Below are 22,250 nucleotides of genomic sequence, written 5' to 3'. Positions count from 1 at the left end.
CCTAAATACTTTCAAGCGGAAATACAAATATACTCATACATATGTCTGTGAGTGGGCGTGTTTGTGTTACAAGAGAACAGGAATCAGATTAGCATCAGACATCAGCAAAAATGAGTGCTAAGCACAATGGGGTCATGTTTTTAAAATTGTGACTTCCGTTCTTTACACATTGTGCTGGTTTGAAATGCTGTATGGACCCTAGAAAAGCCATGTTTTAATCCGAATCCCATTTTGTAAAGGCAGGTGCTGCTTCTAATCCCTATTCAGCATTGTATGTTTGAAACTGTAATTAGATCATCTCCTTGGAGATGTGATTTAAACAAGATGTGTGTTAAACTGGATTAGGTGGAGGCGTGTCTCCACCCATTTGGGTGGGTCTTGCTTAGTTTCTGGACTCCTATAAAAGAAGAAATATTTTGGAGAATTCAGAGAGAGCAGAGTGGAATGACATAGCCACGAGAAGAAGGGTCCACCAGCCAGTGGCCTTTGGAGATGAAGAAGGAAAATGCCTCCTGGGGAACTTCATGAAACCAGAAGCCAGGAGAGAAAGCTAGCAGATGACGCCATGTTTGCCGCATGCCCTTCCAACTGAGATAGAAGCCCTGAACTTCATTGACCTTCTTGAACTGAGGTATCTTTCCCTGGATGCCTTAGATTGGACATTTCTATAGACTTGTTTTAATTGGGGCATTTTCTCAGCCTTAGAACTGTAAACGAGCAACTTATTAAATTCCCCTTTTTAAAAGTCATTCTGTTTCTGGTATATTGCATTCTGGCAGCTAGCAAGCTAGAACTCACATCTTGTCTCATCTGACTCTTACAGTAATCCTATGAGAAAATGCATTGGATATGAAAAGTTATCTCCCACAAGGCAGCTGATTTCTAATCACAATAGCTATAGAAAATGCACCAAAAGGCCCCCACTGTTCCTGGCATATATACAATTAAAAATTTTTTTTAGATGTCAGAGCTGATTCAAAAAAAAAATAGTTAAACATTTTTGTTGCTATTGAAATGAAAAGTGGTTAAACAGAAGAGAATTCAAAATGAAAAATAGAGACTGAGTTTGAAGCCAGTATATATTATGTGGAGGTTGCTGGGCCTTTTGTACAGGTAGGTTAATTGAGACTAAAGTTGTTCCATGTTATGAAGGGAACCAGAGCCAAACTCACTTCTTAAAGCCTGGGGCTGATGCAAATTTGCTCCATTCTAATGAAAGGAGCCTGAAAATATGTGGCTGAGGACCTGGGGCTTTTGCCTTTAATAAACTACAGTCAGCTAAGGCAGGAGGACAGGGACATTATTCACAAACAGGACCGGACCTAACCCCCTCCTTGGCTCCATGATTGCATCTGTAATGATCCCAATAGTATCTTGGGAGAGGAACCCTAAAATGTGTGAAAAGACCTAGGTTTGAACTAGAAACCCAGGAATCTGGGAAGAAGCCACTGGCAAATACTAGTAAGAAGGGATGTACACACAGAGAGAAAGAGTTAGGAGAAAAGTCCCCATTCAAACTGAGTCTGCAATCTTAAAAAATGAGTCAATAAAATCAACAGTCAGCATCAAAATATTCATTCAAGAATGCATAGAATGCCTAGAGATAAAGCAAAAGTGAAACAAATTATAAATGTGATACTTTGGAAATAAAACAATTACAAAACAAAAAAGTCAATAATGAGGTTAACTTTATAATGGACACAATAAAGGGAATAATTAATACAAGAGGAAAATGAAAGAGTACTGCGATGAAAAGATACCCATCCTCACTAGTTATCAGGGACTTGCAAATCAAAATTATGGAATACCATTTCACATCCATTCAAGTGGCAAACTATTAAAGTCTTAAAATATGAAATATAAGAGAGGATGCAAATGAATGGGAGATTTCATATACTACTGAAAAGTATAAATTGGCGCATTATTAAATATTTGGCAAAATCTAGTAAATATGAAGCTGCATATACCTTAAAAACTAGCAAATCTACTACTTGGTACCCTAAAGGGAATTTCATATATGTGCACAAGGAGATATTTATAAGAAGGTCTACTGTTTTAATAACTACAAATTGAAAACAACCCGTAATATAAACATAAGGGATAAATTTAGATGTAGCCATACCATTAAATACTTTACTTAAAATGAATAAACTGCAATTATCAATGTATCTCAAAAACTCTATGAAAATATGCAGTATGATACTGTTTATATGAATTTGGAAAATGTGCAAAATGATTCTATATATTATTTTAGACATGTATGTGTAGTAAAGCTATAAAATTATGCAAGGGAGTGAAAAACCACCAAATTCAGAATGGCAGTTACCTCTGGAGAAGAAGGGAGGAAATGGGACTAGAAAGAGTCACACAGGGAACTTTAATATCATTATATTTTAAAAAAGATATTAGGCATATGTCAAATATAGACAAAAGTAGAAAGAATAGTAAAATGTACCCCTTCATGTATCTACCACCCAGCTTCAATAATTATTAAGCACATTGCTAATCTAATTTCACCTATTTTCCTTCTATACACATTCACTTATTTATCTGGAATATTTTCAAGAAAATATAAGACATCATGCTATTTCACCCATAAATACTTCAGTAAGCATCTCCATCCTATGAGGATATTTTAAAATATATAATCACTATGCCATTATTGTGTTTAGCAAAAAAATTCCTGTTGTAAGCTGAATAATGGTCCCCGAAAATGGCCAGGTCCTAATCTCTGGAACCTGTGATAAGTTTCCTTGCATGGCAGGTGTGACTGAGCTAAGGCTCTTGAGATGAGGAGAGCAGCCTGAATTACCCAAGTGGTTCCAATGGAATCACAAGAGTCCTTATTAGAGGGGAACAGGTGTGATGGAGAAAGCAGAGAGGGATTTGAAGTTGCTACACTGCTGGCTTTGAAGATGGAGGAAGAGGCTGTGAGCCATGGAATGCAGATGACCTTTTAGAAGCCGAAAAAGGCAAGGAAGCAGATTTTCTCCTAGTGCCTCCAGAAGAAATGCAGTCTTGCTGACACCTTGACCTTAGCTCGGTAAAGCCAATGTGGACTTTTGACTTCCAGAACTGAACTGTAAGATAATAAATTTGCATTGTTTTAAGCCACTACATGTATGATAACTTATTATAGCAGCAATAGGAAGTGAATACAATTCCTTGATGTTATCTAATACATAATCAAACTGTAAATTTGCTCAACTGTCTCAGAAAAATCTCTTTATACTATTTGTCCCTAGTATTTCAATAGGAGAACTAAATTAGATGTGAGAGCCCAAGTTTTCTTATTATAAGCCCTTGGGCAATTTATTTACCCTCAGTGTTGTTTCTGTTCTTTAACCTGTCTAATGGGGAGCTTTTCTCAGAATCTCTATCACAGGGATGTTCATAGCCTAATAAATTAGCAAATGCAAATATACTTTGAAAAGAGCTTGAAGAACTATACAAACATGAGACAGTTGTCTTAATTCTAATCAGCCAGCTAATATTTTTACCGAGCAACTATATATGAAGGGTGCTGTCAAGCAGAGGTGGGGCACCAGTCTGAAAGGACTTGGTTTCTGACCACAGGAGCCTTACTATCTAATTGTCAACATCAGCTAGATGTCAGTGGAGCTATACGAAATAGGGAGAACACCGAGATGTGGGCATTAAATAGACGTGGGTCCAAACTAAATTAGCTTCCTGCTTGGCCACTTTCAAGCCAGACCTGCGGAGACATTTACTTAGACTCCAAGAGTGCTCGTGTCCTTTGCAGGGTGAATGGAAGGATTAGAGTTAAACCCTGTGAAGTGCTGAGTACCAAAAATGTGCTCCAGGTGAGTTTTAAGCAGTGAGATGCGCGTTAATTTATCTGGATCCATGACTCAGCAGCATGAAATGATCTCAAAGGTAGATAGAGGCTCAGGGTATTACTAGTTCAGAGAGGGTGAAGCCACTCTCAGGAAGAAGAGGCCAAGGAAGTCAGTGGCTTCAAGAAGACAGCAGGATTTGACCTAGGCCCTGACGAATGTAGACTGAGAGAAAGCAGGGAGGTAAGTCATTTCAGGCAGGAGAGGTAGTGGGGAGGCAGCCTCACATTAGCAGGGAAGGATGGTCCGAACGACAGGAGGCTTACCGATGGCAGTAACAGAAGAAAGAATTAGGACAGAGGATGGGAACCAGATCACAGGAAGCTCTTTGTTATTAGCCATTCCTTTATTCATTGAATGCATTTAGCACCTACTATGGGCCATGACGATTCCTTTCCCTTCCCTCTGCCACTTCTTCTGTAAAGACGGCTTAACTCTGGTTCATCCTTATCTTGGGAATTCTGCAATTCAAAATAAATCAGTAGAAATGAATTTCATAAATCCTACACAATGGCATCATGACAGAGAGCAGAGCATATTGAAGTTGCTGCCAGGAGCCATTTCACAATTCCCACTCTAAACCTTTCATTAATCCCCACCACTTCCATTTAATTTGGAGGCCTGTACAGAACGTCCCATGCAGAATTGTCTGCCGCTTTATTCACCTTCATCTCAGAGTCTGACCCTTACATCAGCATATATTACTGGGTCCCATGCCCCTCATGGTTTCTATTTGAGGAATCCAGCTCTTAGCAAAGCCATTCCTGAGTCATATACCAAAAATGAGTTGGGTGGGAAGACATACCAAGTGGGGATTGTTTCGTCATTAAGCATTTGTTTCCTTCCCCCTTGGTGGCTATAGGTTCGGAGATTGGATAGGGGCTGGTGTTCTCACTCAGGATTGAGAACAAGAAACGGAAATTCCCTGTGTATTCCCAACAGAAGGACATTGAATACAGGGAGGGAACTGGCTTATAAGATCACTGGGAGGCCTGGAGTGGTCTATGCTAGGGCCCTGAGAAAGAGCCCCAGAGCACTGAAGAACTGATCTTGGCGGGGCAGCCCTCTTTTTTGCCACTATCAGGAAGCTGCCCCGGGGTCAGGGGCACCCCACAGCCAGTGAAACCCAGAGGCTGGAAGTAGCTGCTGCCACCACTGCCATTTGAAGCAACCCCCCCCCCCCCCCAAGCTGAAGGAATAACTGCATTTCCCTCCAGCCTGGTTTGCCAGCTGAAGGCAGCCAAACTGCCTTCCTTCTGCCTTCCAAATCTCTCACAGGTGTACCTAACGGCTAGAACTAATTCTCAGGCAGAACCCTAGCTGCCCAGGACCTGGGAATTGTAGTTTAACTTTCCAACCTCTGCAGTGCAGAAAGGCATGTCCGAAGATAGTGGGAATGGATGCAAAGGGCCAGTCCCTCTTATCCAGCACAAGTGGGGGTCCCAGAAATGTCCTCAGTCAGAGAGATGCTACCAGTGGAGCTGGCCAAGGGGACACAGGTAAAATGGCCTGGACTTCAGATTCTGTAGCTGACCCTCAGATCTGCCTCCTCACTGACATGTGATACCAGGCAGCATAAGACATTCTCTGAGCTTCCTTTGCCTCATCTGGAAAATGAATTAAAAAAAAAAAGTCAGCTCCTCACTGGTTTGGACTCTCAATGAACTTCAGTTCCTTTCCTCTTTTCTAATAGATACTAAGCTCCCCCAGAGGAAATGAGAAGTGACCTGGTCATTGTGGGGAAAAAAAAAGCTGGTTTGAGGATCTTGGCTGCTGTGGGAAGAGAATGCCAGAAGGTAACTGAGAGAAGATTTAACACTGTGTTCAAAAAGTGCATGAAAAAAGTAGTCAATATGCTCATTTAGTTTAAAAACAAATCTCTAGTTGATATGAGTGGTTCATGGAGATAAAACCAACAGGTGGAAGGTATATTCCACTTTTCAAGAGGAACAGGCAGCCAGGTATGGACACAGCTCCTTGACCTTTGCCCTTTATCAGTTCCACTTAAACATGCCAAGTGCAATGCCCACAAAAGAAAAAAAAAAATCCAAGATGAACAAAAACCAAAGTTTTAAATAGAGACCAGATTAGCGTGTGAGGCAAAAAAGGAAAAATCAGTCAAAGTGACCCTTTGTTTAAAACTTTGACATTTTCTTCATCCTGGATTTTTTGTTAGTTTTTATTTTGAAAATATTAATGGTTATCTTGATTACTGAGCTTTGTTTGCCACCCCTAAATTTTGCATGTGCCCCTACTATTACCTCACATTACAACATATTGTGCTGCAGAGCCCACTTGGTCCATGCCCAACTTCTGCCTCTTCTTTAATGATCCCAATTTACCTGTCTGGTACCTCATTTTTCTAGGTCCTGCCTAGAAAATACTAAGTAACTAAGTACTAGGTACTGAGTATTAATGACTTACAAATGGGTCATTCTCTCCTCAGATATCGGCAATTGTGCAAAAGCATCCTAAAAACACAATTATCGTAAGCCATAAGAATGAATCTCTTGTAATGGAATTTTAATCTTCCTTTTATTCACAAATATTTATTAAATGCCTGGTGGGTACGTGTCTTGTGTTGGCACTGGGAACACATAAATGAAAAGAAACTGTGCCTATCCTGCAGTTTGGCTCCTTAAGGAAGTCAGATAATTCAATCCAGCAAGAATGATGCCAAAGGGGGCCATGTATCACAGGAGGATAGAAAGAGAGCTCTTAGGTTTTGTCTTTGGGATTGAGGAAGACCTCAGAGGAGGAGATGCTTGAAACCTCAAAATGTTCTTTTATTCTGATGCTAAATCATAAATGCTCACCATAGAAAAATGGGAAAAGAAAATTTATTATTTAATCTCATATCCCAAGGATGACTATTATTAACATTTAGGCTTATCTCTTTCACGTTTATATCCAGGTGTATAGCTCTATTTTATCTATTGTGGTTATACAATGTACAGTCACAAATGAGGTATATGCAAAATATGGAACTTTTTTTTCCAGAACAAAAGGCACTTTTTAAAGTTTAGATGATTGTCTTCATCTTGCTCTAGAACCTCCATTCCCAGTGATGGAGTTATTAAAAAAAAAGGGAGGGGGAGGGAAAATTTAGCATTTCCACTAAAGTAACTCAGTCTTCTGTCTTAAAATAGTTTCTCTTTGGTAAATGTTCAAACAAATCAAAGTTCAAACTCCCTGTCTGTGCTTTTCTTGCCTTTCAAGTGGACTATCTTTTTCCCTCCTGTCATGGACTCGGATGCAGGACTTAGCTACCTCTCCTCCCAGAGCCAGGGGTTGGGACCTCTGGTCTGTGCTCTGGATTGTCCCTGGCCTCCCCTGAGAGGTCATTTGTCCTGCTTATGCTAGGGGATCATGCACTGGTGTCCACTGAGCTGTATCTTTCTGGTCTCTTGATGGGTCAATGCTGGTGAGCATGAACTTTGCCATGGTCTCAATTAACCACTTCCCCACATTCTGATTTTAAGTCTATTCTGGCTTACTGGTCTCCTCAGCCCTTCCATGTCCCCTGATCTTGTGTATAGAGCAACTTCTCTAACTGACACTACCTAAGTTTATGGCATGAGATGAATTTGGGGAGATTAGTAAGGCCCTCACATGATAGGGAAAGAATTTGGATTTTACTCTACATGTCAGGGGATGATGTTTAAGCAGATTGACACGATGTAGTTCTCCAAACTAAAAGGTGGTGGCAGTAGAGATTAGAGATAAATGTTGGAGCTTGAACCTACAGAACTTGCTAATGGGTTGGATATGGGAGGCAAGGGAAACAGAGGAATCGAAGTGATCTTCAGGCGTCCAAAAGGCATTCTGGTACCACTACTGAAATGGAGTAATCAGGAACAGATTTTAGGTGAGGGATGGAATCAAGAGTTCTATTTCAGAAATCTTAAGTTTCAGATCTTCTTGAGATGTTCTTGAAGGCCCCAAGAGAAGGCGTGAAGTGGACAGTTGGATGAACAAGTTCAGAAAAGAGGTGTGGGAGTCATCAGCATATAGCAGACATTTAAATCGCATTGGAATGAGTGTAATTCCATGGCAAGAAACTGTAATAAAAAAGGGAAGAGTATCCAGTATAGGGGCCCCAACGTTTAGAACTCGAGGAGAAGAAACAGGAACAGTGAGCAAGGGGCACTCAGGGTAGAGTAGGGTCCTACCAGCCAGGAGGAAGGTTCAAGGAAGAGGAAAAGGTGGCCTGCCTGAGAGACCAACTAAAGCAAGGCCATTCTGCGCCTCTTCTTCTCTGGCAGAATCAGCCTCCCTTTCTCTTCCTTGATGTATGAAGGACGTTTTATTTATGATGTCCTTTTACCTTCATTATCTCCTTTAAAATTCTAAAATCCACACTGTGAGGTAGGCAGGAGAGGAATTGCCATCCCCATTTTACTGATGAGGATGCTGAGTAGCCTCAAAGGCAGAATATTGCTCAAAGTCACAGAGGACCTGATTGGATAAGTTCAGTCTCAAATGTGGGTTCTCTGACCAGCTTCCTCCCTAGTAGAGAAACAGCCCTGTCCCCACCCTGTCCCACAGTGTGGTGAGTAGAGGGGACCCTGCTCAGTTGCTGGACCTGGGCCACTGTCACGATAGAGGGCTTTGCAAATGCTGTTAAGTGGAAGGTCCTGTGCCAATATGCCCTGGTACCACATTTGGTTCCTTGAGATAATGGAATGTGTGGGCATAAGTGCAAGCTGTTCACATCCTGCTCCAGCCATTACTGGGGACCCTGCCAGTGCCTCTGATGTTCACGATCATCCTATGGGTGATGCCAGGTCCCAGGCTCACATTGTGCAGATGGTCCACAGATCAGGCTGGGGTGAGAGCCAGGTTCAAGCCCCTCATTTCAGAGCACTGTTCAACTGGTAGCAGGAAAAGGGATTTTCAGAGTTGTCTACAAACTATAGCATCCTTTAAATAGGAGGCAGCACATGGGGACAGAGTCCCATTATGGACTATGAAAATGCCAGCGTGTGGTGGTGAATGGACCACATGTCTGGAAATTCATTTGGGGTGACAGGAGCAAAATACTGAGAAGAAGCTGGTCCCAGCCAAAGACACTGAATCAAAGAGGAGCAAAATGAAATCACTTAAGGAAGATGTCAAAGGGTTGCCTTGTACAGGGCCCAGCCCTTTGATATCCAGGGAATCAATCACAAATAGAGCTCTATTATTTAATTGGGTAAGGATGAGTCTTTAGAAAGAAAGATGTCATGTAAATGTGTTTCTGATTCAAGATAAAGAATAAGTGCCAAAAGGTCCAGTGACCATAACATTAAATATGAATTATCAAGAACAAAAATGTCAGAGGCTGGCAGTGTATTGGAAGCAGTCACTGGGACCAGAGCTCAAAGGGATCTGCATCTTCCTTAGAAAGCATCTATCATGCCAGAGTCGAGTGGACCATATTTAAAATAAAAACACCAGATTTTTGCATCTTATTTCTCTCACCCATTTCCTCTTCTTCCTTCTTTTCTTTCCTTCTTATCCTTTTCTTTCTTTCTCCTGTGCTTTCTCTTTCCTTTATTTTATCTTTCTCCTTTCCTTTCTTCTTATTTTCTTCTCTCTCTTTACCTTTGCTTCTCTCCCCTTTCAGCCTCTCTCTTTCACTTTATCCTTTTTTCTACTTCCCCCTTTTCAACTCTTGCCAAGAAGATTTTTATGCTCCCAAATGCCTTTGGCTGTGTGATCTGGGTCGATATAGAAAATTTAGACTTTTCTCTAAAAATGAAAAGACTGTGCAGGAGGCTTCTTGGTGACAAAAAGAACATGCAGGTTGTCACGCAGTCATTAAAAAAGATGACTCTGAAAAGTATGACATAGCATGAAAACTGTTCACCCACTACATTTAAATGAAAAAATCAGTATGCAAAATCAGTATGCAGCATGATTGCAACTGGGTTTAAAATCCAGCCAAAACCTATCCATAGGGAATCCTGGAAGGAAACTTGCCGAAATGTTAACAGCTATTTTCTTCCAATGGGGAGACTTTGGGGGGTTGTTTTCTACTTTTCTTTACCTTCCAAGTTTTATTTAGTAAGCACATATTGCCTTTATAATGATGAAATAAGCTTTAAATGGTCTTGCCAGAAACTTGTCCAAGGAGCAGCCCACTTGCTGCCGGGGACTGCGGTCTGCATCCAGTGGTACCTGCTGTCCAGTTAAGAGAAAGTGGCTCCTTGCAAGGCTTTATCACAAGCCCTCTCACACCACATGGCCCAGTGAACCCACCAGGCCTCTCAACCTTATGACAGGGAATCTCATATTTAGTGGGTCCCCTTACTAGGTTCCAGGCATTGAATTAGAAGCTTTGCATACCCTGTCACTACCAACTTATGGGAGAGGAGCTATTATCATCCCTCGTCTACAGATGAGGAGACAGACTCAGAAAATGTGACTTGTTCAGCATCACATGGACACTAGGTGATTGAGTCAGTTTTTAACTCAGTTTGGTCTGAATTCTCTATTACATCAAGCAACCTCCAGGGAGTTCAAGGTTCTGAAGGTACCAGAGGAGGAGGAGAGTTCCTTAGAGTGGTGAAAAATATAGAAAATGATGAAGTTTGGGTAGGGAAAGGAACTAGCTCAGACTATGGCGCTACGTGCCTCTAAGTTTTGAAAGATACTGGTCCTCTCTACTGGCTTCTGAAATATCAAAATGTTTCCATATGTAAGCAAACTATTAATATTAAAGACCCTAGGAGTTCTATATGCAATACCCACTTTCAGTGCTACAAAGAGTAGAATTTTTAAAAGTGTTTTCGGTCTGAGTTATTTGGGCTTATGCTTAAGACAACTTTATCGCGTTTCAAAAAGGAATATTAAGCTGACACTTTCACACATCAGCTATTCAAGTTTTCATTGGTCTGTGCAACTTTTTGTACGTATGTATGATGTTTTTACATAATTTCAATCATACTTTAATTTCCATCTCAATTTTGCCCCTAACCCTTCGTATACTCTTTTCCATTTTTTATGCTTTTTCTACACAACCAAAAATTTATCATTTTTGATAAATACAAAATGTTCACGGAATAAATATGCCATAGTTATCTGAATGATTCCCCTATCACTGGGCATTTAAGTTTTCAATATTTTACCATGACAAATAATGCTGCTATAAATACATTTTACATATCACTCTTTTTCTCATCTGAATTATTACCTTAGGACAAATTCCCAAGGGTCCGATTACTGGCATGAAATATATAAAAATAGTTATGACTATAAATATGTGTGGCTGAACTATAATCAAGAAGGATAGGCCAATATGTAGTACCCAGACCTTAGTAGATGCTTAATAAATGTTTAATGAATATATGGATAAATGCCATCAGCAATATATGTAAATCTTCTTTTGAATGTGTAAACTAAGAAAAAGAGACTTGATCTTACATTATCAAATGCATATAGTCTCATCAAGTAGGCTGATCAAGGGATTTCTAGGAAACAAATATTCTTTACTTACTTATTTTAATTTTTGAACTGCAGATTTCTAAGAAGGGAACATTCTCCAGGAGAATAATTTGGAGGCCTCTCTTTGCTAGAGAAAGGATTGTAATGAGCACCAACGCTGTGACTCTGGGTCTACCGTGGAAGCATTTGGGATTTCCAGGACTCCTCAACTCTCAGGGCTTTTCCATATCCCCTTTGGCTTCTCAAATATGGAAATTTCCCATGCCCCTCAGCATCTTCTAAGTTTAAACTCCCTGATGCACCTTTGAATTCTTCCCTTCTGATTTCAGACTTGGGTAGAGCCTTAGAGAGTATCTTGTCTACAGTAACCCAAATGAAGACACCTGAAATGAAGAAATGCATGAACCAGAACTCAGAAGCTAAGCCCTCAAAACAATGTGTAAATTTGAAGGAAGTAGGAGGGAGTCTGGTGATGCAAACTCATATTACAATTCCATATAAGAACAGAGAGCAAATAAGAATACCAAGGAGACCTTGACAACAGCAGAATCTCCCTGAAGGCGGCGGACGTAATCTGATACTAGCTCCTTTGATAAAAAATAAGGGAAAGTGACTACAAATGGGAGCTTGCAGAGATACCAAAAGACAGCCTTGAACTTTTCAATGTGATAAGAGACCTAAAGGATCAATGGAGGCTTTTTCATCAGAGTAAAGAATTAGCTGCAGAAGCTCATGCATATTCAACCTATGTCCTACGAAATTATTAGAACACTCGACACAATGCAAAAGAGAATGAGAGACCTAGACAAAAGAGGGAGAAGAGTTCCCACAAATGGACAAAAGGGAAACCAGGTCCAGCAGCCCCAGTGATGAGTCCAAGAAAAGGGGGATGGAGAAAGAAAGGGAGAGTTGAAACAAAGTATCTAGGAGATATGCTGAGAGAGTATTTCTCAACAGCATTCCTTAAGACAGACCTCCAGAAAGTGAGCTGTCAGAATTTGAAACTACCAAGTTAGGCTCTTGTAAGTGATCAGATGCAAAATTAAGAATTGTGTCACCTTTCACCTATCTAAATTTGGCCCAAAGCCAGACTTGGGGGGGTGGCCATCCACCCAGAGCTAAGTGAAATAAAACTAGCACAAGTACAGCTTCTTGCCAAGATTATTGTTCTTGTAAGCTGAAAGAGAATGCTCCAAGGCCTGCCCAGAGCACATGACCAATTTATCAACAAAGTCCCATAGATACAGAGATCAGTTAAGGAAGTAATGGAGATTTAAAACTCAGCAGAGAGTAATTAAGAGTTTAACTTCTTGAAGTTATCTACTACTAATTAATATTCATTTTATCAAAACGTGTTGTCTTGGGCAGGCTCTGGTGGCTCAGCAGGCAGGGTTCTCGCCTGCCATGCCAGAGACCTGGGTTCGATTCCCGGTGCCTGCCCATGCAAAAAAAAAAAAAAAGTGCTGTCTCACTTGTGATGTTCTCTAGCCTAAGTGGTTTTTGTGTTCACAGCTGTAGTTAACACTGATTGAAGTAGTGACCTTTCTTTTCCCACTTGTAAGGTCCAAAGTTTGAACATCATAAGGTGAATTTATTTAAAATGATACGCTCTTGCAACTCTATAATCAGTACTTAATGCACTGCTCTGTAAATTTTGTGTACATTATAATCACTGGTAATAAGAGAGCCTTTGTCAAAGGTAGAAAAAATTGTTTTCAACGGGGATATATCATCATGCTGGCTGAACTTAGATTTTTTTAAAGTAGTACTTAATTTATCAAAGTTATACATGCATATAGTTTTAAAATGCAAATAGTTCTAAAGGTTTATAACAAAATGCAGTGATTCCCTGCCCCACCACTCCCCTCTCCTTCCATTCTCGCTCTTTAGAAGCAACTATTTTAATACTTTTAGTTTTTACCTTCTGGCATTTAAGCATACATATTTCTAAATAATATGCATGCATTGCTGTCTTTGGATTAATGAATTTTTAATGTTATCTTCTGACTTTTTAGTATGGAATATGAAGATTTAGCTCTGCCTCCTCTCTGTCTTTCCTTCCCCAACGTATTTGGGTAAATCAGTGTTCAGCTACTATCATAGTATTCCTATGCGAATATTATTCCCAGTTTTGCACTATAGAGTAATTTTTTCTTATCTTTTGTCTTTTCTGAAGTGAAATGGGTTGGCTTGTTTCTCGTTGTTATTACATTGCTTCATTCCTTTTGTATATGCTGCTAATTGTCCCCACATTGTCCAGCAGCTTTTCAATGCATTTTTCCCCACAGTCACCCAAATCAAGTAACATCTTTTTCTCTTTCCTTGTATTTATCTGTCTGAGATGCCTCCATCCTGCTATTTCAGCTAAGTGATGTTCTAGGCCAGTGGAGCAGTGGCATGTTAGGAATTCCATTGATTTTCTCTTGGATAGGATTCCCTGTTTCCTGGCTCTCACATCTTCCTAGCTTTGCTTACTCCTTTGGTTTGCATCATACCATCTGGTGGTTTCATCAAGTTCAACAAACAAGAGGGAACACGGCAGAGTACATGGTGAGACAGCCCTCAGTATGCATGACTCCTGGGTTCCCTGTTCCAGTCTAGACTGATTGTTCTCTGGTGCACGATTTTCATCCTGAAAGTTTTCCATCACCACCATCCTAGAGATTCTTTCCCTGAGGTGAATCTCTTGTTGATTGTTAGTCGTATCTTTCTCTTTCTAAGTTTTGATCTTCATTTTAGTGGAGGACTTTCTTTAGTACCTCCTAAGAAATGATATATGAGAGGCAAAGTTTACCCTCATCCTTGATTGATAGTTTCTCTGACTTTAGACATGTATAGTAAAAATGATTTTCCATCTGTTTTGAAGCCATTGTTCCATGGCCTGCTAGTTTCCTATAATACTGTTTAGAAATCGCAAGTCATTCTTTTCATGTACTTGTTCACTCTCACAGGAAGCTTGTAGGATCTTTTCTTTGAGCTGAGCATTCTGAAATTTCACAGCTTTATACAATGATGAGAGTCTGCTTTCTCCTACTGTGTCCTGTGTAGGTTCTTTCAATCTGGAAACGTATGTCCTTCTTGAACCACTGTTGATTATTTCCTCCCCTCCATTTATCCTCTTCTCTCTGGAACTACTATTTTTATTTTGTGGATGGTGGGGAAAAAATGATTTGGCCCTCTGACTTTTTAGAAATCTTTTTTTAAATGCTTTGATTTAGATTTTCACTTCTACTATCATGTTTTTAATGTCCAGGACAGTTTATATGTGATTTTTAACTGTTCCTTTTTCATAGCCCTTTCTGCTCTGGTTTCATGGATATACTACCTTCTCTTATCTCCCTGAGGATGCTAATTATGGGTGTGGGCATGTTTTTGTCTTATTCTCCTGTATAATTTCTGTTTCCTCTAATTTCATTGTCCTCTTGGTTGTGGTCTCTTATCTTCTGTGCTGGAGGCTGTCTTCAGATGTCAGGTAATCTTTATTGTTTTGTGATTGTGAGGAGCCCAATCTTTGAGTTCCAGTGCAGCATTTTCCGGGTGAGTTGCTTAAGAGAACTGCTGATGCGCATATTTTTAGAACTTTCTCCTTATACTGGTCATCTTCCCCAGAAAGTACACTTCCATCCTGCCTAGGAGGTAAAAGACACACTGCATAGGAGCTGAACCATGGAAGAGGGTTGGGAATTCTCAACATCGGTAAATGATCAGCCACTCAATGCCGTCGCCTATGCCTCCCACTCCTCATCCAAAGACCTCGTTTAATACGTTTCAGAAAATAATCCTCTGAACTAATGAGATGGGAAGGGATAATCACCTGGGAATGGGGAAATAGGAAGGGGGACCTCATTTAAAAAGTGCTTTATCCCAGTCCTTTTGACTTTAGCTTTTTATCCCTTTAGTCCAAATTCCAGAGATTTTGGTGTTATCTGTTCCTCAGCCTTTTCAAGATTCTGTGTTGCAACTTGGATTGTTCCTCAGATTTCCTCAGTTCATTTTAGAATTTACCTTTATCAACTCTGCTACTTTAGTTACCACTGATCCACCTGATTTTTAACCTCCAAAGTTTGGTAATTGTTCTTGCCTCTCCTGTTTTCACCTCCTTGTAGATTTGTGTCTTTTAAAACAATTTCCTTGGTTTGTATTAGGAAAGAGTAGAGTTAGTATAAATATTCAAGCCAGCAGAACTGTATTTGCTTTTTTTGGTTTGAACCATGTGAAATTGCCATTTTGGGAGATTAAAAATTGGTCAAATATTGGAAATTTTACAATATACAACCTTATGTACATTTCTTTTTTCCATGTCATTTTAAAGATCTCTTATCATAGGATGGGAAAAATCGTGGGACAGCCTATGTTAGAGCATAAGACAATCGTGAAAAATCAACTTGAGTATTTTTTACTTGTAAATTACCTGCCCACATACTTACCACCCACATTCATTTCTCATTCTCACAGCAAGGAAATTCCGGTATATTTTGGCAAGACAAAACCAGCAAAGTGGTGGTATATCAAAATAAGCAATGGTGTTGGCATTGAAAGGCCCAATTCTCTTGCCCGGTATTTATTCTTTGTGTAAAATTGGGGAGTTTAATACTCGCCTTCTTTGTATAATATGAGGGACTAGACTCAATGCTTATGTTCATAAAACCCCTGACTCTGGTGCTAGTTAGACAGCACTGGTTTAAATTTCGATATTATAAATTTGTGAACTGAGTGACTGTAGAGTGTCTTCATCTTTAAACAGTAGTGATGACAACCTGGTTTGGAGCAGACTAAATGAGATAATGAAAATAAAGCTCTTGGCCTGGTGGCTGGCATGCAATAAAGGTCTGAATACATGTTAGTATTATTAATTGTAATAGAATCAACAGCAATAATACATAATTCAATTATAGGTATTATGTTTTAAGAATCAAATATCTGTTACTTTCCTCCCTCACCTCCATTGCCTTATAGATAAAAGAATCAAATGAGATAACATATCCATAGTCTGCCATGTATTGCTGACCACTGAGCACATCTTTCTAGATTGGTTAACTCAAAGGAAGCTGTGCAGTGCTGAAGGTAACTGCTTAAGTTACCTGCCAATCAGAATATGCATTTTCTTTTGTTTTTGTGCCTCTAGCTCCCCAAACTACTGGCATCCGGACTGGGAGAAGTAACAAAAGTCAAGCAAACCAATCCCTTCTAGGTCTAAATGTATTTTACTTCTTAAAATTAAAATTGGCCTCAAAAAATTAATCATTTTTCACAAAACTTCCAGGAACTTTAATAGCTAAGGGGAAAATAAAGATTAAGCTTTCTTTTCAACTGTGATCTTTCCTGCTTGTTTTTAAGATGAATAGATAATTCTGACCCAAGCAGCGTAGCTGGCTATGGCTTTTAGTTTCAGCTAAACCTGCTATGATCTTGTATAAATGCTATGAGGTGTACACATATGAAGAATCTGTAGAGGGATTACAAGGGTGAAGAAATATCCAAGGTTATTGGTTTGGGGCCACTTCTATGGGAAAGTGTCCAACAAGAATGTAGATTTTTTTTGTCAGCTTGGTAGAATGGAGTATGATGGGGAAAAATATTTAAAAAGAGCTGTACGGTGATGTGTTGTCAGTGATTTGTCAAGAGTAAACATCGTAGAATAAAGGAATTTTTGAATCATCTAATAATCTAGTTTATCCAACTACATAGCATAAGAAGTGGAGGATTAAACTAACAGGTTCTGAGTACCAACTCTTCTCCCCAGCCCTGTAGGAAGGGAAAGTGGGGGACTATTCTCTCCATTTAATAAATGAAATAAAATAATAAATCATGGGTAGTTCAGTAGTAGAATTCTCACCCACTATGTGGGAGACCCGGGTTGGATTTCCCAGTCCATGCACTTCCCCCAAAAACAAACAAACAAGCAAAACAAGCAAACAAATTCAACAAATGGTGCTGCAATAATGGGATACTCACATGGAAAAATAATGAAGCGTGATTCCACCAAACAGCATACAGAAAAAAAAAGAGGAATCTTGGGATACTTAAGTGATTTCCTCAACAAACTCCTAGCACATTGATGTTGATGCAGAACTGGAACCCAAGACTATCTAACTTAAAAGGCCTAGCTTTTTAATTCTCTAACTTGGATGAGAAATCTAAGGTTCAGAAAGTGTAATGTACTCAAGGTGTCACAGCCAGTTAGTGTTTTCAGAGAAACGAGAATCAGAACCCAAACCTCTCAACACTTAGTTCAATTCACTGTTCACGTCCTCCTTCTTTGTACTGCTTTTTTCATAGACTACCTCAGACTGTCATTGTATAAATAAGTCTCTTGTGGTCAAAAGTGAGAATGGATTTTTCCTGGTCATGAACGTGACCATGACAGGAGCCATTGAGATTCATCATCTAAGGTCCTGAACTCCTGGCTATGGCATGTAGTAGGGAAGGCCTAGGAGAAAAGAAAGGAGTGGTTGGATTATAAGAAATGAGAACTTCATATACTTAATAAATAGAATGTTGCAAACAAATAGGAGACAGGACAAGCCTGTGTTCTAATATTAATGTCTTCTTCAGTGTATTATTTTGAGTATCAGCTAAAATAATATATGCAAAGCATCTAGCACTGTTTGGCATATATAAGATACCCACTAAATGGCAGCTATCATTATTTTTATCATAAGAAAGTTTCATTTCCTCAGGAAAGAGACCTCTGCTCTGAAAACAAGCACCAGGGACCAATATTTGAGTCAGGTCCTAAATTTCCTTAACCTCATCCAGCTCCATTTTTCAATCATTTCACACAGTCCTGTTGGCTGCTGACTGCTGGCCCTGCCCCTAAAGAAACCTTCCCTCCCCTTCCGCTTGGTTCTGCAGCCTTCCAGTCCTGACTTCTTTCTTTTCTCTCCATTAGTTCTTATACAGACCTCAGACTATTCCTAGAATAAACCACCCTCCGAACATGTCTCCTATATGCAGTCTCTTTATGTAGACCATTTCAGGTCTGCACTCCCAAGAACAGTTTTGATAGGTAGAACCTCAAACTTTCAGGAAACCCAAATGTGAGGCATGGTGCTACCTCTTGGTAGTTGCATGACTGTGAAAAACTCACTTATCATTTCTGAGCCTCAATTTTATCATCTCTGAACCTGGGATAACACATTTCCTACCCTGTTTATTTACTCAGCATTTAACCAGTATTTATTATATAGTGTGCTAGGTAATAAGGTGTTCTAGTTTGCTAGCTGCCAGAATGCATCACACCAGAAACGGATTGGCTTCTAATAAAAAGGGATTTATTTTGTTAGTTTTTCAGAGGAAAGGCAGCAAACTTTCCACTGAGGTTCTTTCTTACGTGGAATGCACAGGATGGTCTCTGCTGGTCTTCTCTCCAGGCCCCTGGGTTCCATCAACTTTCTCCGGGGTGACTTTTTTCTGCATCTCCAAAGGCCTGGGCTGAGCTGTGAGTGCTGAGATGAGGAATGCTGAGCTGCTTGGGCTGTGCTACATTGTGCTTTCTCATTTAAGCACAGCCAATTAAGTCAAACGTCACTCATTGCAGCAGACACACCTCCTAGCCGACTGCAGATGTAATTGGCAACAGATGAGGGTCACGTACCATTGGCTTATGTCCGCAGCAACAAAACTAGGTGTGCTCGCCTGGCCAAGTTGACAATTGAATCTAACTAACACATAAGGATACTACACGTAAATAAAAAATAAGCATGGGCCTTCTCCCCACAGATCCACAGCCCAGCAGGGATCCAGATATTAATCACATAAAGTAAATAAATATAAAATAACACCATTTCAAATTAATACAAAATATCAACTTTGGCAGGTAATATGAGGAAGGTACACTTGGAATATAATACAAAGATTTTACATAGTGGTGGGATCAAGGAAGACTGACTTTCCCTGAGGAAGTGAAGTTTGAGCTAGTGTTTGAAGAACAAGTGTGAGTGAACTGGACAAAAAGAAGTGAAGAAAGAGCACGGTCGAAGGCTGCATGGCCCTAGATAATTGCTGATCCAGGTGATACTTATGAAAAAAATTAGAAAAGGACTCCTTAATTCAGGTACTGTATTTCCCTCTGACAGAAGATTGTTGAAATCTAGGAGGAATAAGATGTTAATGGCACCCCCTAAAATTATGTGGAATGAAACAGTGTAAGAAAATCCCAACTTAAGAAATAAAAGAGGACCAGTATGGCTGGAGCTCAAAGAATGAGGGAAAGCGTGACGCAGAGTGGGTCAGCTGAGGGAAGTGTCTTAGAAATCCTCTGTCTGTCATCTACACATGAAATGATTATCCCCACCTTACATGGATAAGGAAACTGAGCTTCAGAGAGGTTAAGAAACTTTCTCAAGGTAACTCTGTAGAGAAGTGGGGAAGGTGGAATTCAATCCCAGCTCTGGTCTACTATGACCCCCAAATCCATCTTCACCACTCTGTTAGGAAACATACCATTTTGCTGCTACTGTCTCACATGACATTTGATGTCTGTTACCTTATTTGCTCATCACATTACCCCTGTGAGACCGGATTATCACTCTGATCTTTCACAAAGGAAAACTGAGTAATTGCTTTAATTTTAGGCAGATAATTTATACATTATAAATAAATATATATATTATATTATGTTCTCTGTACATATTTCATATTATTATATACTATTATTGTATGTATTTATTATTCATAAAACAAATAAATGGTAAAGTTTAGATTCCCAGTCACATACACGTGCTTCCTCCTTCTCTTCTGATTTTCTTAATTGATCATGTGCCTTTTAAAAACTTTATTTCTTTTTTACACTAGCAATATATCTTATAGAAATACAAAATATAGATAAGGAGAAACATTCTCATACCAACCTGCCATCCAGACATAACTTCTATTTCTATATTATGTGGATGGGATGGATCTGCAGATGAAGGAGAGCTGAGGAAAGAGCTTTCGACTTCCTGGAGAGAGCAGATGGCGCTTGCTTCTGCGACATTCAGAACGCTGCTAGACCACCCTCCCTAAGCCCCGCTGATTAAAATGTCAATGAATTGAGTCGAGGTCATGGCAGTGGCTACGTGGCCTCAGCCAATAGGGACAGACTCGGCATTAATTGGTTCATGATAGGCTGCCCGGTTAATGGTAGCCATGTGTTGGTTTGAAGTGAGCCTACTGGAAATGATGCCTTCTCTGTTGATTTATTTCTTGGGTAATAGAAGACAAACCTTCAGAGCTTTTGTTATAATAAAGCATTACAAACAAACCATGTCTCATCAATAAGATATTAGCTAAATAAAATGTAGAGTACCTGTGTTATGAGATACTATATCAAGCATTAAAAATAAGGTAGACGTACATATATGAACTAATGTGAAAATACTTTCAGGATATATAGGCAGGTGAAAAAATAAAGCAAATAATGGAACAACATTTATGTTATTGCCTACATTTATGTAAGGAACAAAGACAAAACTCTATATGGGTGGTGTCTATATGTAGCAGATGCCCAGAAGGAGAGACAGAAACCTGCAAACCACACTCAACAGGGAGTGCACATATGAGGAGGGAGGCCAGAGAAGAGACTGTGGTTTCCAGAGGGATCTTTACATTTTGTTTTAGATGCTTTTTAATTGTTTGGATCTTTTATAATAAGAATGCTTGCATATATCCCTTGTGTAATTAAATGTAAAGATGAAAGGAAAAGAACTTAGTCATTTATTTTTCTGTCTTTTCCAGGTGTCTCCTTGTGGACAGCTTCTGCCACAAGGACACCCTCTTATTTATTACTGCAGGATCTACAATGAAACTAAATGCTTGAATTTTGCATATGGCCAAGTATCTTTTAACATTGCCCATAGAAGGATTGTAATTTAAAAATATGTTTTGTACCGATTTTGAAACACATTTAATCTTTTCTCTGTTAATCTGCTTTCTCTAAAGCTTTCCCTAATTCTTCTCAAGGATTTCCCACCTGCTGTGCAGGATATACAACGGAGTGACTCTAATCATGTCTGGAATTATTTTTTTTATCAGTTTAATCCACATTTGGCAGTTAGTTCCTTTCCAAAAGTCTTAGACATTTTAGACTATGTGCTGATCAGTTGCTCAGTTTTGAGTGACATTAGCAATAAATAAAATAGTAAATAGATGATTATCTTTTGAAAAATAATGTTAGCTCTTCATATAGCCTAAGCTGAACTTATATATTTGTCTGCACAATATGTTTTAGAACTTCCAATTGTGGAAGTTCTCTATAGTCACAAATAGTACCCTTTTACCAGGATTTATATAGGCTGCATGCTTTTTTAAGTCCTTTTCATGTAGGCATGCTTATAGGTTAATTGTTTTTGCTCTTCTATGGGCTACTTTTTGTTATATAATCCAATTTGAGACTTCTAATAGAAAGGAAATGTCAGGTGGCTCAACATCTGACTCCGCCTCTCTAAATTTGGCAAGGTCTCCCTTTTACCCTTGAACGACCTGGGGTCCAGTTTCTCCTGGGGCGATTGATCACCTTGGCTACAGATGCTAGGTTTTGCCTCCTGACTTTGCTTTGTATCTATGGCATGTCCCTGGCTGCCTCTCTATTTTCACAAAAGAGCAGCCATTGGGAACGTGTGGGGAAAGCAAAGAGACTACCATCAGAGAATTGTGCCATTGGACATGGGATGGACAGAGAGCTGCTTGGAGCCTTTTTGTTTGTTTGTTTGTTTTGTAAGGCTACAAGCCATGAAATGACACCCGGTAGTTATGATAGGAAGTTCTGCATTATGAGCCATAGGGTTCATTTCCAGTTCAACCTGCCATGTTATTTGGACACTGCCATGGTGATGTCTCTGGGCTATGAATTCTGACCTACATAAAATGGAAGCTATACCCAATAACTTGCTCTGATGCTGTCACAAAAACAAAAAACAAGTCTTTTCGTAAGTGAAACCTCACCATAATTGAGGCCTTGGTTACTTTCTGTACCCAAAGCTATTT

At 39.6% G+C, this 22,250-nt stretch overlaps 1 long non-coding RNA gene across 2 annotated transcripts in view; it reads left to right on the top strand.

Moving 5' to 3' along the window:
* Positions 1 to 22,250, top strand: part of LOC143656207 (uncharacterized) — a 370,650-nt gene that overhangs the window by 216,673 nt on the left and 131,727 nt on the right. For both annotated transcript variants that reach the window (XR_013162430.1, XR_013162431.1), the window contains exon 4: positions 5,551 to 5,653. This is a non-coding gene — a long non-coding RNA (uncharacterized LOC143656207). The remainder of the gene's footprint in view (positions 1 to 5,550; positions 5,654 to 22,250) is intronic.

This window comes from Tamandua tetradactyla, chromosome 14 (assembly GCF_023851605.1).
Source record: "Tamandua tetradactyla isolate mTamTet1 chromosome 14, mTamTet1.pri, whole genome shotgun sequence".
Lineage (NCBI taxonomy): Eukaryota > Metazoa > Chordata > Mammalia > Pilosa > Myrmecophagidae > Tamandua > Tamandua tetradactyla.
The sequence above is the reverse complement of the archived record's forward strand: the minus strand, read 5'-3'. Positions and strand labels throughout refer to the sequence as shown.